Raw genomic sequence first — 15,761 nt, 5'->3', positions numbered from 1 at the left:
ATGTTGTGATCTGTGATGAATTGCAGTCAGATGTGATCTGTGAGGATGTGAAGTCAAATGTTGTGATCTGTGAGGATGTTAAGTCAAATGTGATATGTGAGGATGTGAAGTCAAATGTTGTGATCTGTGATGACATGCAGTCGGATGTTGATATCTGTATGATATGTAGTCATAAGTTGAGATCTGTGATGATCTCAGATGTTGAAGCCGTGCCCATCACACACAACCATAACTCTCACCATCACTCTAACACTCATGAGACAGCACCCCTCTTACAAATTACAATCCTTGATCCAGCCTTTTCAACACACGACAAGCCATGATCCACCCTTTATAACACAAGCCTTGATCCACTTTATATCATATAAGCCTTGATCCACACACACCAAAAGCCTTCATCAACTCTCACATTGTGTTTTTCTCACATCATAAGCCATTGTCTACCCTTCTACTCACATCATAAGCCATGATCCACCCCTTCTCATACCACAAGCCATGATCCACCCTTTTCCTCACACCACAAACCTGGATGATCCATCTTTTTCTCGCACAAGCTTTGAACCATCTTCTTTGCTCACAAGCCATGATCCACTGTTTTTCACACATCACAAGCCCTGATCCACCTTGCTTCACACACATGCCTTGATCCACCCCTTGTTTACACACCACAAACCCTGATCCATCCTTCTTCACATATCACAAGCCCTGATACACCTTTCTTAACACATCAGAAGCCCTGATCCACCATTCTTCACACACAAGCCTTGATTCACCCCCTGTTCACACACCACAAACCCTGATCCACCCTTTTTCACACACATGCCATGATCCACCCCTTGCTCACACACCACGAACCCTGATCCACCCTTCACACCGAAAACCTTGATCCACCCTTCTTCACACACCACAAGCCTTGTTTTTCACTCATCATTGTAATTGGAATTTACAGAATCCAAAATAATTACTATAATCTCATAATCCAAGTACATTTAATCATTATTCCATTTAAGTGCTTGCTGGTATACTTCTGAGTGTCCCAATATGGGTTATGTGCATATGTGGTGGAGTCAGCTGTGGCACTGGTGAAGACTGAAATATGTTTGATAGTGCTGACAATAAATATCTGGTGAGTAAAGCTGATTGTGACCAAACTTTGAGCTGATAGTTTGTTGACTTTGCAAAGAAACATAACTGGTGATTTTATCTGATTCTGATTTGTGACATGGTGTACAGTGAATGTCGTAATGCCAGTTGCATGACTGTTAGCAAACTGCAGAACATGAACTTACAGGAACATATAATACATTTGTCAAAATCATCTTTTCAAGACTGGTGTTAAGGTTAATCCGAAAATCAGTACAGAACTGATGCAGAATGCATGCCACACTAAGTGTTTATTCAGTGCATGCAGCACTATAATGACCTGTAGTACCATGCAGTACTGATGTATCAGATGTAGCTGACCTGTTTCCTTTCTGGACTCCAGAATAGTGATGGCAGCTGGCAGGAAATAGTTTTCTGATAAGCATCCAGTGCACACTTGACAAGTCACAGGTCGTAAATGGCCTTCTTGGTCTAGTGCCATCTCAAACTCTCAAGCCTGCCATGTTTGTCAACATCCAGGGAATGTTGAAAGGAATTTCAATAGCTGGCAATATCTGCCACCATGATGTAACCATGACGGCTCACTACATTTTGCCTATCATATGTTGCTGACAGTGACTACAAAGAAACAATTTCTTCTGTCAGATCACATCCACCTTGGCTACAATATTACTCACAACAGAATAACACAAGAGAGTCATCAGCAGAGTAAACAAGCTTGTCAAATTCCTTTAAAATAATCAATCCTGTCCTTCATCATGGTTGTTCCACTGTTGATCAATCACACGCTTTTCTCATTAACCATCTCCCAGAGATGTTTGCAGAAGAAGTCCTGTGATAATAGTTCATGGCTTGTAGAATATCTAATGGCTCTTTCACTTGTTCAGTTATAATACAAATAATGATGTGTATTGTGTTATGCACCATGTGCCTGTGATGTATGGAGCAGACGGCCCTATCTCCTTGTCCACATGGAGTCTGACCTTGCCAGTGTAACAAGTCACACTAATGATACACAAGATTTTAATGATGGTTGTACAAGTGACAGATTCAGTACATAACATCTCCTTGGCCCGGGCATTGAAGATTAGCCACTATTAGTAGTGGTGGTTGTTCCAGCAGGCTGGAAATACACACAATAATGCTCCAAGCCTCACCTCATTATGGCAGATTAGTGACTCGCAAGACTAACTTGACATTTACCCAAGTTATGAGAGATTTATGTCTGTGGATGGAGACAAAACAAGTTAACACCGTCCAATTGACAGCTCATCCCAGAATAAACCATAGCTCACATGTTGAGGTCTAGGTTAAAAAAAAGGACAGAAAGTCACAGGAAAAAAGTCATGGATAAAAACTCTCAATGCAATAATATATGTCAGTGGGTTGCAAAATTGTTGCACCCCGCCCCCCAGCAAAATGATATTTAACTGTTTCTTAATTAAGTCAATTACATAGTATATTACGGTACATTGATTATGCTTTGTCAATATGATAGTTACTGGGTGCCAGTTTCAAAATAGTGCTTGAAGGACACATGTACAGTAAGCATGCATATAGTTAGAAAAAAATCTGGCAAAAATGTACATAGAGGTGCAGTGTGTCATGCATAGGAAGCCTGAGCACCAACATTCACAAAGAAAATCGGACAGCCACACAATCACCCAACAGGCTATGCCAAGACTGAGATTACCAAAGTTCAACTCCAAATGAAGAAGCAAGCAGCCGACACCAGGGGTTAAGCTGAGCCAAATATTACCCAAAACCTGGCAGACTCCAACAACAAAATATGAGCCATGATTCCCACACAAGAAAACTACAAGAGAACAATATATACAAATGCCCAACATCACAAGTAGTAGTATACACAATAGGGGCACAGGACCAGGTCCTTCTCAAGAGCTCAATTTAAAAACTGGGCCCTAGAGAAGACAACGGCATCAACTGAATGCTGTCGATGAATTCGAGACCATTCAAGGTGAACGAGATGTATTTTTCCATGTTGTATGGGATGCACGTTATTTTGCCATCGACCACCATGATGACCTACATGATCAAGTGGGAATCGTACCTGCAAAGGTTGTGAATCACAAGGGGGTTTTGATGGTGTTGGGATTGTTGGTGTATGTCTTGCTTTTAGGCACTAGCAACCCCTCCAGTATGCTGGATATGTAAACTTTGAACCATGATTTCCTAAACTGTTTGTCAGATTTTGATCCTAAGGAGTTGGTTGCATTCATTGAGGTAGTCTCTTTTTGTCAAGATGAGATGGCTGCAGACCATGTCCGCTTCGTGGGCTTTGCAACAGCGATAATGGCTTTTCACACCTTTACTGCACACTTTGCTCATGTAGTTTAAACCTTTTCAGATAGGCATGCCACAGTATTCGGTGGTGCATTTGTTGGCACATGTCTCAGTTTTACTGAGAAGTATTCTTCCACGTCCTCATCAATGTTCTTAAAAGTTTTGGCAGCATGGTTTTCGACTCAGGTGTTGATAAAATTGATTCCCTGAACACATTTTTCAGTGTACTCAGCTTGTGTGGCCTACAGTTTCTCCACGGCCTTGATGTGTATGTCTTTGGTGGTTGTCACAATCCCAAGTCGAACATAAGCAAGCCCATGCAGGTTGAAATCAAGCTTGGGTTGTTTGGTGATCATTTTGCTCAAGTGTGCATAGCCTATAGACAGCAAGTTGACCTCAGCGGCATGATACGCATTTTTGACAAACATTTTTCCTTTGTTTTTTTTCAACATGTTTATAAGATGATGATGTGAGGGTTTACTTCTAATTGATAATTCTTAGGTGCTTGCGGTGGTGGCAGCTGGGCTGCTGTCATCGTGAATTTGTATAGAATCATCTTCCAATCTGTAGAAGTTGTTGCAACGACACAACATGACACAGCGGCAGCTATTGTATTCGGGGTCCATCGACTATGAGCTGTATAATTTTTCTTCCTCTGCTGCTTAAGTACCTAGCTTTTGTGATTCTTTTTTGTGGGTCACAGCATCAATCACTCGTTCCTCTTCCTCCTGCGGTGTCTGTTGTTGTTCTTCGGGGGATGACATGGCATTCTCCTCCTCTGATAGCCGCATTGCATGCAATGGTGTTGATGTCATACTTGATTTCTGTTTCTTTAAATCAACCATGCTTGCCATGATGGTCACCAGAGCCAAGAACATGCTGTATCCGTGGTACAGCGAGCAGCTAATGGTGCTCAAGGCATGATCGATGCACATATTTTTCTCGAGATCTTCCCACAGGTAAAGTTAATTTTTCAGCTTAATGGGAAGGAAATACCATGCCGGCCGGCATAGATCTGCATCTCACTGTACAGCTTGTTGATGTCTGTGGCGGGCAATTTGTGAATTTTATCGGGCCTGTGATCGCCGCTGACCAGGAAGTGTTTGGTTTTGCCGCAGACCGTGAGCGTCACCAGTGTCGTCGCTTGTTTTGGCGGTGTTATATTCCATTTGTGTCAGCAGGTCATCACAGTCCATCTTGAAATAATGTAACAAACGATTTTTGAGTCTGGTAAAATAAACTCTGGTGCACGCAAAACGCAACAAGATTAAAGTCAAGTTGCACACGCCGATAAGTTTGAACATTTTGTCAGGAACATACTTAAATACATTTGTCAAAATAATTTTTTTGCTGGAGTTTTGCTATGAGTTTGCTCGAGGTTTGCTGTTATGTTGCTTTATCTAGCAGACTTCATACGCTACATTTGGGTTATTTTCAACACGAGTTTGGCTTGTTTCATTTTGGCAAACCGTTTCTTCATGCAGTCATGTTCTTGTTTGCTTGGAATTTCATATCATCGTTTTCTTGCAAGCATTCCTAGAGCGAATCCCTATCATTGCAGTGAAACAGGGTGACCCAATGTGTCTTTTCCCACAAGTCTTTCAGCACCAAGTTGAATTTTGCATCAGCACCCAAATGCTGTGCTTTGTGTGTTTGCCTGAGAAAACCAGGTACGGCAAACTTGTTCAGGATGTTGATATCGGGGTTCACATCTAACTTTTGATTGACAGTCATTATCCAAGATAACCTGTTTGTATTTGTTTCAGTACCGTTTTATATATCTGAACATTTTGATTTTGTTAGTTTGAAATATTGACAGAGGACCAGTTGAACATCATATCATGAAAGTGAATATGCACACAGAATGGGACAGTACCCGGCTGTGGACAACATGGCGAAAACGCTGGAATCAACTGTAGATGGGTTTTGTTTTCAGCAGTTGGTGCTCAAGTTTGTGTCTTGCAGACAGCTATGCAAAGCAAAGAAACACAACAGAATCAGAGTTCTAGCCAAATCAAAACTCAACATGGTAGAAGATTGTATTTCCACTCACAGACAGTAAAATCTCGGATGAGGTGTCTGGTCAGCTGGTCGTGCATCATTAGACGAGAGACACATACACACACAGCATTCGCTCAGTGCAACCTTCAAGACCTGCTTTTCATTCACCTTCAGGCAGCGATCACCTCGCTTGTAAGCAGACCATTCATGATTAGATGACACGCATGCACGCACACGCACACGCACACGCACACGCACACGCACACGCACACGCACACGCACACGCACACGCACACACTGCGACTCATCCACCATCAGCGTTTGCTCAAAGCAAAATCCAGGACCACAGCGAGCTGTACTCTGCCAAGATTTGCGTTTCATTCACCTTCAGACAGCAATCACCTCCTCGCAAGTGAGCCGGCAGTGCATCATTATAACTTAGCAAACACACTGATACTTGTCCACAATGCTCAGTCAGAGCATACCGAGACAGTAGCAAGATGCCAACAACTGAGACCTGCATATCATTCCCCTTACAGACAGCTCTCACTACAAACTCGGTCCAGTGAGACAGTGACAGAGCAACCAATGCTGAGCTTTGCATTTCATTCAGCTGAAAACACCTCTCACCTCACTAATATCTAACATGTACAACATTGTTAGCCTTTTGCCAGACCGACCCCTATGCTCACTAAAAAGTGATCATTTCTGAAACAATCGGCCAATTTTTGTGTAATTTTGCATGTATTAGGCAGATGGTTACGCTACAGCAAAACGGCATTGAGAACACTCTCAATGACTTATCTGATTAATTAAGACTTAATTATGACAAAAAGTTGAAGATTTTGCCTTTCCCTGACTATGCTTGCCTCAAAGTCTGTATCTCGAAAACTATTCCACTGATTTTACTCAAATTTCAGTTGTTACTACCTAGAAAGGATGATTCCTTTTCTTTTCAATCATTTCTTTTCCAGTAAGATCTTCAGGGGCAGTGTCAGTTGTTATTGTGCGACTCTGTTACATGGAAGATTCATTGTCGATCATAAATCCATGCCTATCTTCCCACTGAACCAACAATGGCTTATTCAAGTCTGATCATGAAGTAGGAAAATCAAACAAGGCATTTGGAATATTTTATGGATGCTTCTGTTAATATGTTGATAGCATTGTGGTGTTCTCTGGGGGATGTCTGATGCATGAGCAGAGAGCAACCCTACACCAGCATTCTTGTTGAAGCATAGATGTGTAAGGGAATATATTTCTCATCACTGACATACAGAAGCACATAGCATGACACAGACGGGCATGCCAGATGACGTAGATGGACACACAGAATGACATACATGTGCACAAAGGATGACGTATATGTGCATGCAGGATGACGTACATGGGCACACTTGATGACATACAGGCACACAGGATGACACACATGGTTACTGAGGAAGGCACAGAGGATGACATACATTGGGACATGGGATGACTTACTTGGTTTCACAGGATGACATACACAGACATACAGGGTGTCATACACATACAGGATGACACACGTGATGACATGCACAGATTGACATGTATTGGCACACAGGATGACATGCACAGGCACACAGGATGACGTGCAAAAACACCAAGAATGCCATGCATTGGCACACAGGAATACTTACATGGGTACACAGGATGACATGCATGGGCATACAAGATGATACACATGGACACATGGGATGACATGCACAGACACACAGGATGACATGCACAGACACACAGGATGACATGCACAGACACACAGGATGATATGAGTGGGCTCTATTGTGAGCTGTTGAGCGGTAGTACTGTGTGCTGCTACACATCCTATAATTTGTACATGTTGTTCCATTTGAGTCATGTGAAAAAAGATTAGTGGTACTGAAAGGTCATGTTAAAAAAAATGCTGTGTTTGTTCCTTTCCAATCAAACTCTTTAACTGTCTAAACTGTCGTCTATACATACTCACATATGAGTCTTTTGAATCTCCTGAAAATTTGAATGATGTGTTGAAGTAAACATTGTCTGAGTTGGACGATTCATATCATCTTTCTGTCTTGATGCGAAGTTACAGTTGAACAAATATTGATTGACAATTGTTGTTGCTGTTTTCCGATTGACAGACATAGTGCCCCAAGGGAGGAAGTTAGACTGGCAAGTTAATCATGTTGGGTTTAAAGCTACATCAGATACACCAAGCCCAACATAACTTAGTCCTGTTATAAGCTCATCCAGAAAGGTTCTTGTTATAGCTATAGACAAAACCAGTGTCCAAAACTACAATAAAAAGTGAAAACATTTGACATTACCACCATGCAAGAAGGCATGGACTCTCCCATCAGTTAGCTTATGTGTTTTGACATACCAAGGGAGTGAGTGAGTGAGTGAAAAAGTTCTGTGCAGCACACTGTAAGTAATCAGTATATGACGACATGTGTCAACCGTCAGTGAGCCTGACCACCCAAGTATGTTAATCTCCAAACTTACCGCTGTGTTTCACTCCTACAACCATAAGCAGTTACTTCAGGTGTGTGTCATCTTCTGGTACACTCTGGTTGTGCGTTCGTCAAGTTCAGTTCACTACTTGCAGTGCTAGAGTTTCATACATAACTATGTGAACTTTGATGCCAGACTTAAGCCTCATCTGTCAATGTCACAGTGACAACACACTTCAGTTGTCTCCCGTTTCTTCCTATGTCGATTAATTGGGGAGTGGTTCCAAGTATTCAAGAGTATCAGATGTTTAACCATCAGAAATATGTATAGCTTAATCTTCACAAATAGTAGATAACATATCATGGTAGGAGATTGAAAAATATTTGCTGGTAATGTCAGACTTGGTGTTAAGAAGGAATTTGTGGATTCCAAGAAGTGGATTTTGTTCCATCTCCAGGATTCTGATCTGTTGCAGCAGAGAGTTCCGAAGGATGATTGGTGTCGGCTGGTGGTGCAAGCCTGAACCCTGTCACCAATGATCCCCTGAATACAGAGATGTAACATTACTGTTCTTGGAGAGCATCAGTGGAAGGGCTGAGACACTAAAGAGACATATGGTGACCGTGACAGTTCACATGCTGTTTTAACATGGTCACTTTTCTGGTGGATGATTCTGGTTGTTAATCTTCATCTTATTCTTCCGTATGTCATGAAAAATACTTGTTTTTAAACAGTCCTGTTCTTATTGTTTGCAAATAGACACTTTTATTCATACATGCATGCATACAAAAACTAAATATTTGAAATAATAACCCTGTAGCTTTATGCATGGAATGGTTTGCGAAGTTTGAGTTTAAGTGAGGCTGATAACATGGCTTGTGCATTCTGTATACAACATGTAATAAGAAGGGACTTACTTACATCACTGAAATGTTAGCACATGCTCAAATAGGTAGTCAGTAAAACATAGCATCTGTTCGACTCCACTACTCTGGTCTGCATAATAAGTTGCTCATGTTGTGTAAATTCACGGGAAAGAAATATATTGAAGCTGCCTTAGTATAAACACACCTTACTGATGTTCTTTTTCATGTACATTTAATGATTGTTATTAAATATACCTAAAACATGCAATGAATATTGCAGCACCTGATGAATCATCCAATCTTTCAAACAGCCTGCATTCTTTCATTCACTAACCTGAGTTGGTGCAGCTAGATATTTGGAGACATGAAAGGTATGAGTCTGTCCCAACCATCATCCACTGACTGAGTGTTGTCATGGTGTTCACACAGAGACAGCATGTATTACAGCGTGACTGCACTTGTTGATATAGCTCTGTGTATGGTATTGATCCATTCATTGTTGCTGGACCCATGAGGCAGGGTTTCAGCACTGAATCCCCAGGTGTAGTGGTCCTGTAGGAGACATTTCTTATGACCAACTTTCAGCGTGTTTGTAGTTAACTACTTTGTTGTAAACTTATACTGGAAAACTGGAAATGATTTGTGTAAAGTGTATCTGCATTGGGCATGAGCCAGTACATTCAAGAGTGTGTCCGTACACATGAAAGTACCCCTTGATGGAAATAGTTGTCTGATCCCCCTTGTTACACAGAGAGAAGCCTGATCACCCATGTTACACAGAGAGAAACCTGATAACCCATGTTACTCAGAGAGAGGTCTGATCCCCATTGTTACACAGAGAGAAGTCTGATCCCCATTGTTACACAGAGTAGTCTGATCCCCATTGTTACACAGAGTAGTCTGATCCCCATTGTTACACAGAGAGAAGTCTGATCCCCATTATTACACAGAGAGTAGTCTGATCCCCATTGTTACACAGAGAGAAGTCTGATTCCCTTTGTTACACAGAGAGCAGTCTGATCCCCATTGTTACACAGAGTAGTCTGATCCCCTATGTTACAAGAGAGTAGTCTGATCCCCTTTGTTACACAGAGAAAGGTCTGATCCCCTTGTTACACAGAGAGTAGTCTGATCCCCATTGTTACAAGAGAGTAGTCTGATCCCCATTGTAACACAGAGAAAGGTCTGATCCCCTTGTTACACAGAGAGTAGTCTGATCCCCATTGTAACACAGAGAGAATTAGGATCCCAATGTTTCACAGAGAAAGGCCTGATCCCATTGTTACATATAGAAGTCTGACCCCATTGTCACACAAAGGCTTGTCTGTTCCCCATGTTACTCAGAGAGTAGTCTGATCCCCATCGTTACACAGAGTAGTCTAATCCCCCTTGTTACACGAAGAGAAGTCTGATCACCATGTTACACAGAGACTAGTCTCATCCCCCTTGTTACATAGAGTAGTCTGATCACCTGGTGATGTTACACAGAGAGAAGTCTCATCCCCATTGTTACACAGAGAGTAATCTCCTCCCCATTGTTATGCAGAGAGTAGTCTGATCCCCTTTGTTGCACAGAGAGAAGTCTTATCCCATTGTTTCACAGAGAAAGGTCTGATCCCATTGTTATGCAGAGAGAAGTCTGACCCCATTGTTACACACAGGCTAGTTTGATCCCCATTGTTACACAGAGAGAAGTTTTTGATCCCCATTGTTTCACAGAGAGTAGTCTGATCCCCATTGTTGTACAGAGACTAGTCTGATCCCTTTGTTACACAGAGAGAAGTCTTGAGGTTTTTGTTTTGTAAGTAAGACCTCTGCTCAGGTTTTATTGTTTGTAATTATCTTTTCCTAGCTCTACATGAGCATCAACATTCATATGATATATAAGTGTTTGAAATCAATTGAAAAATATCTTTTAAGGTTAAATTTAAAAAGTGGAAATGTTTTCACAAGGAAGATTGGAACAGCATCTCAGATTTGTAGGCAGATGCTCTGCCACTCGGCAACGTTTCAGTTATTGTTATGTAGCTTCATTAAATGATCATCTACATTGTAATTATCCATTATTGATGGTATATATGCTAGAGAAAACACCTCTCCTCGGTTTTCGTAGACAATGTAAAACAATTGGGGTCAGGAAATGCTATACATGAACTCCATGAAAACCAATACAAGAAGCAGTTTATTAATAGGTCACAGTACCTGTGATCAGGAAGGACCATCTGCCTGACAACGATAAAAAGTGGATTATTTTTGGCCAATTTAGGAATCATGTTCCTCTGAACAACATGACAAAGCAGACATCACTTTTTAATGCTCAAAGTTTTCATTCAGCAGCATATCTAGCCTATTTTGATGGAGATTGATGTTATTCAGTGCAGTTTTATCATGCCTGGTTTAGCTTGTCCAACCATGTACCGTTAATATAATTCTCTATCATCACCAAAGTAGCAAAACTGCAAAGTGATAACTTGCACCACCTAGAATACATCATTTGCTTATTGTGGCATTAGTTGTGCAACTCTCTCTGGTTAATGTGTCTTACAAAGTAGTGTCGTCCACAGAGTGGTCTTGCATGTTGGGATGCACCTAATGACACCATCTGTCCAGTGTTGTCTCCGATATGTCAGACAAACAGGATACAATTGATCTTACCTGCCATTTACTCCCCAAATGTCAGAGTGCAAGTCCAGCTTGCTCCTCAGATGATTCCTAAGTATTTCCAGTCAATACAACATTCAAGGGACTTCCAGACAGTGGAGGCTTTCCCACTGTGTGTTTGTGTATGTAACACAGGCCAGGAAGTGTGTAGTGCCACGTAGGAGTTGCAGTGTTTCAGCTACATATCTTGCAAAATTGTTTTCTCCAACATACTGAAAGCCCAACATTCTTTCAGGAAGCAGTGTGCAGACTGATAACAACAGCCTTGTCCCAAGCAAGAACCAATTTTTAACATTAGTTAAATTTGTCATTTGTCACAGTTTTCAACAACAAACATAGACACCCCTAGCATTGCATGAGGACGTTATATATGTCCAGGAACATTACCTGCATTACTGAAACTATTGTAATGAAAAGGCAGTGGGATAATGTTTGGTGTAGTTAAAGTATGTAAATCACTAGAAATCCCTTCCATCTAGGGAGGTATTTCAACAGATAAGGCAGTTAAGGGAAATGTACTTGATGATCAGAAGCACTGATCTGACATGCTGGTGTACCACTGTGTAGCACTGTTTATTTATCATCAACCTGACCCAAGAGTAGCGATAGAGTGTAGTTTCTACATAATGCTATTATTGGTGATCAATGTCACTTGACTGAACAGGGATGTAAAGCTAAAATATGGCTTTTAGCAACGTTGACAGCCTCACTCTGACCTGCCAATACATCTCCAAAACCTCATTCTTCGCAGACTTTCATTTGAACTACTTTAAACCATGCAGATTTAGTGCCTCATCCCAGAGGTTGTTATGTGAAGACAAAGGTCTTGTGAATTTTTGAACAGGTACAGACCATGGAACATCAGTTGATGAATTGATTATTACTTGAGAAACGTGTGATGGTCAGCAACCTTGAACTGTCCAGAAGTTTCACTGAGGTAGGCCATCTGGATGAAAGACTGAATGTGTAAAAGTGAATGTCTGTTAAAACACTAACACAAGGGAAAAAGCGAGAGCAAGGACATTTGTCAGGATTGATCCAGAACTGAGTACTCTCAAAACAAATGTTGAATTGATAATGTCATCATATATCATCTGCTTTGCTTGAGCAATATGTTGTTGTGTTATAGTGGTGACCATACAGATGTCCAGGGCTCCTATTGTATTCTGATTTTGGAACCAATTACAGGCAGTGAGTCAGTAATTATCACAGGTTGATGTCCTTGGACAGAGAGATGACACCATAACTGATGAGCAGGCTTGGCCAGAGGCATCAAGTACACTTGGTGTGTATCTGTGGTGTGTCTCCATAGCTCATTACATAACTTGTGAGTCTGAGAGTACCATTGTCAGTGCCTGTCTCAGATCAATGGAGACAAAAATTATTCAGAGTAGGGTTAGTTTTTGTACATAATGTTCCTCCAATGTCAGATGCCGTTTTTGAAGTAACTGATAATGAGATATGTTTAGGCATTACAGATGATTTCAGGCCTGTACTTGACATGCATGTTGTTGACCACAGTCATGCTAGCTTTCTTTACTGTCTTTGTGTTCCAGTCAGTCTTTGATGATATTTTCTTGCATCGTTGTTTATATGTTATCTCATGTGTTATCCATTAAAGTTCATATTCTTCATGACAACATGATCTCATGACTTCAAGGCTTCAGGATGACATGACCACATGGCTGCAGGACGACATGATGACATAACAACATGAGGACATGGCTATATGACATCATGTTTACATGATGACTTGACTGCATGGCGACAGAGCTACATGATCACATGGCTACTTGATGACATGGCTGCATCATAACATGGCTACAAGATGACATAACTGCATGGTGGCATAGCTACATGACATGACTGCATATGATGACATGACTGCATTATGACATTGCTGCATCATGACATGGCTGCATGATGGCTTGGGTACATGATTAAATGACTGCATGATGACATGGCTACATTGCATGCTGCATGGTGACATTACTGTATGATGCAGGTGTCGGTGCAGCGTACCATCAGTTGTGATGTTGTACGATGCAGGTGTCGGTGCAGCGTACCATCAGCTGTGATGTTGTATGATGCCGGTGTTGCTGCAGCGTACCATCAGTTGTGATGTTGTATGATGCCGGTGTTGCTGCAGCGTACCATCAGTTGTGATGTTGTACGATGCAGGTGTCGGTGCAGCGTACCATCAGTTGTGATGTTGTATGATGCCGGTGTTGCTGCAGCGTACCATCAGTTGTGATGTTGTATGATGCCGGTGTTGGTGCAGCGTACCATCAGTTGTGATGTTGTACCATGCAGGTGTTGGTGCAGCATACCATTAGTTGTGATGTATGATGCTGGTGTTGCTGCAGCTTACCATCAGTTGTGATGTTGTATGATGCTGGTGTTGGTGCAGCGTACCATCAGTTGTGATGTTGTATGATGCAGGTGTTGGTGCAGCGTACCATCAGTTGTGATGTTGTATGATACAGGTGTTGGTGCAGCGTACCACATGGTAGGCGATGTGAGATCAGGAATGCCCTAAACATTTCTATATATCACGGAGTATAAGGAAGGAGCTGATTGTTGTAAGCCCCTGACCACTGGTGTTTTTGAACTACACTGTGTGTTGTTATCTGTGGGTGTCATTAATGTTTCTGCACATCATTGAGGAAAGAAGACAGCAACTTTCCTTCACTATCTCTCAGATGTTAGCTCCTGACACTAATACTGTTTTAAATGATAAGATATTGGGATCTACAAGTGCACACAAGTCTGGAGTATGATGTTCCCAACTGTTTCTTATCATGTGTTAAGCTGAACCTTTTCATATGCACTCAACATGGACCAACCACTGGGTGGCTGCTGCTGTCCATCACATTAGCTGGTGAGGTGCAGAGAAATTTCTTCTTTTCAATAATTTGTTTGAAACATTTTCAGTATGCTACCTAAGATGGATCTGAGTTTCTACCTCTTTGTTTCTTTAGACAAATGTTGTTGACATTCTTTGAACTCAAAACTACAGACATTTTCCGTCTTCTACATGTAGACAGTGCCAACTGCAACAGTGTAAGGACTGTCTCCTGGTAGATGGTGCCAGCTGTAACAGCACATGTTGACACCATGTATCAGTGTAAGGACTGTTTCCTGGTAGATGGAGCCAGCTGTAACAGCACATGTTGACACCATGTATCCGTGTAAGGACTGTTTTGTGGTAGTTGGTGCCAGCTGTAACAGCACATTTTGACACCATGTATCAGTATAAGGACTATTTTATGGTAGGTGGTGCCAACTGCAACAGCAAATGCTGACAATATGTATCTGTGTAAGGACTGTTTTGTGGTAGTTGGTGACAGTTATAACAGCACATGTTGACACCATGTATCTGTGTAAAGATTGTTTTGTGGTAGATGGTGCCAACTGCAACGGCACATGTTGACACCATGTATCAGTAGAAGGACTATTTTATGGTAGGTGGTGCCAACTGCAACAGCAAATGCTGACAATATGTATCTGTGTAAGGACTGTCTCCTGGTAGGTGGTGCCAGCTGTAACAGCACATGCTGACACCATGTATCTGTGTAAGGACTGTTTCGTGGTAGATAGTGCCAGCTGTAACAGCACATGTTAAGACCATGTATGTGTGTAAGGACTGTTTTGTGGTAGTTGGTGACAGTTATAACAGCACATGTTGACACCATGTATCTGTGTACAGATTGTTTTGTGGTAGATGGTGCCAACTGCAACAGCACATGTTGACACCATGTATCTGTGTAAGGACAGTTTTGTGGTAGATAGTGCCAACTGCAACAGCACATGTTAACACCATGCATCAGTGTAAGGACTGTTTTGTGGTAGTTGGTGCCAGCTGTAACAGCACATGCTGACACCATGTATCTGTGTAAGGACTGTTTCCTGGTGGATGGTGCCAGCTGTAACAGCACATGTTGACACCATGTATCAGGACAGCGATTCCTTCTATGTTCTATGTTGATACCATGCATCATCCTACAGTTCCTCATTTATATCTCATGAGGAATTTACATGTGATTACTGTCCCTTAGATTGATCAAGTAGTTGTAAATATAGGTTTTTTGGAATATTTCAATTTTGTCATATTCTTTAGTCATGCTGAGCTTGATAAATCATTCAGACGCATGGTGGCCCAGTTAGCTGAGGATCTTGCATGCAGTGAAAATGTAGGTGTTGAAGATTGACCCCGATTAAGCTTGTAGGTTTGTTGCAGTTTTACACAGAAGTAGACAACACCGAAATACATCATATTGAACTTCCTTTTCTCATTAGCCTGATATGCTGTCATGTAACAGGGTTGCTGTAGAAAGCATTATTTAATCAAGTATGCACACTCATATCTCC

At 41.5% G+C, this 15,761-nt stretch overlaps 1 protein-coding gene across 3 annotated transcripts in view; it reads left to right on the top strand.

Moving 5' to 3' along the window:
* Positions 1-15,761, top strand: part of LOC137259073 (ATP-dependent RNA helicase DDX1-like) — a 339,352-nt gene that overhangs the window by 179,327 nt on the left and 144,264 nt on the right. The gene's annotated exons all lie outside the window — the stretch shown is intronic.

The sequence above is a fragment of the Haliotis asinina genome, chromosome 12, assembly GCF_037392515.1.
Source record: "Haliotis asinina isolate JCU_RB_2024 chromosome 12, JCU_Hal_asi_v2, whole genome shotgun sequence".
Classification (NCBI taxonomy): domain Eukaryota; kingdom Metazoa; phylum Mollusca; class Gastropoda; order Lepetellida; family Haliotidae; genus Haliotis; species Haliotis asinina.
This window is presented reverse-complemented; position numbering and strand designations above follow the sequence as displayed.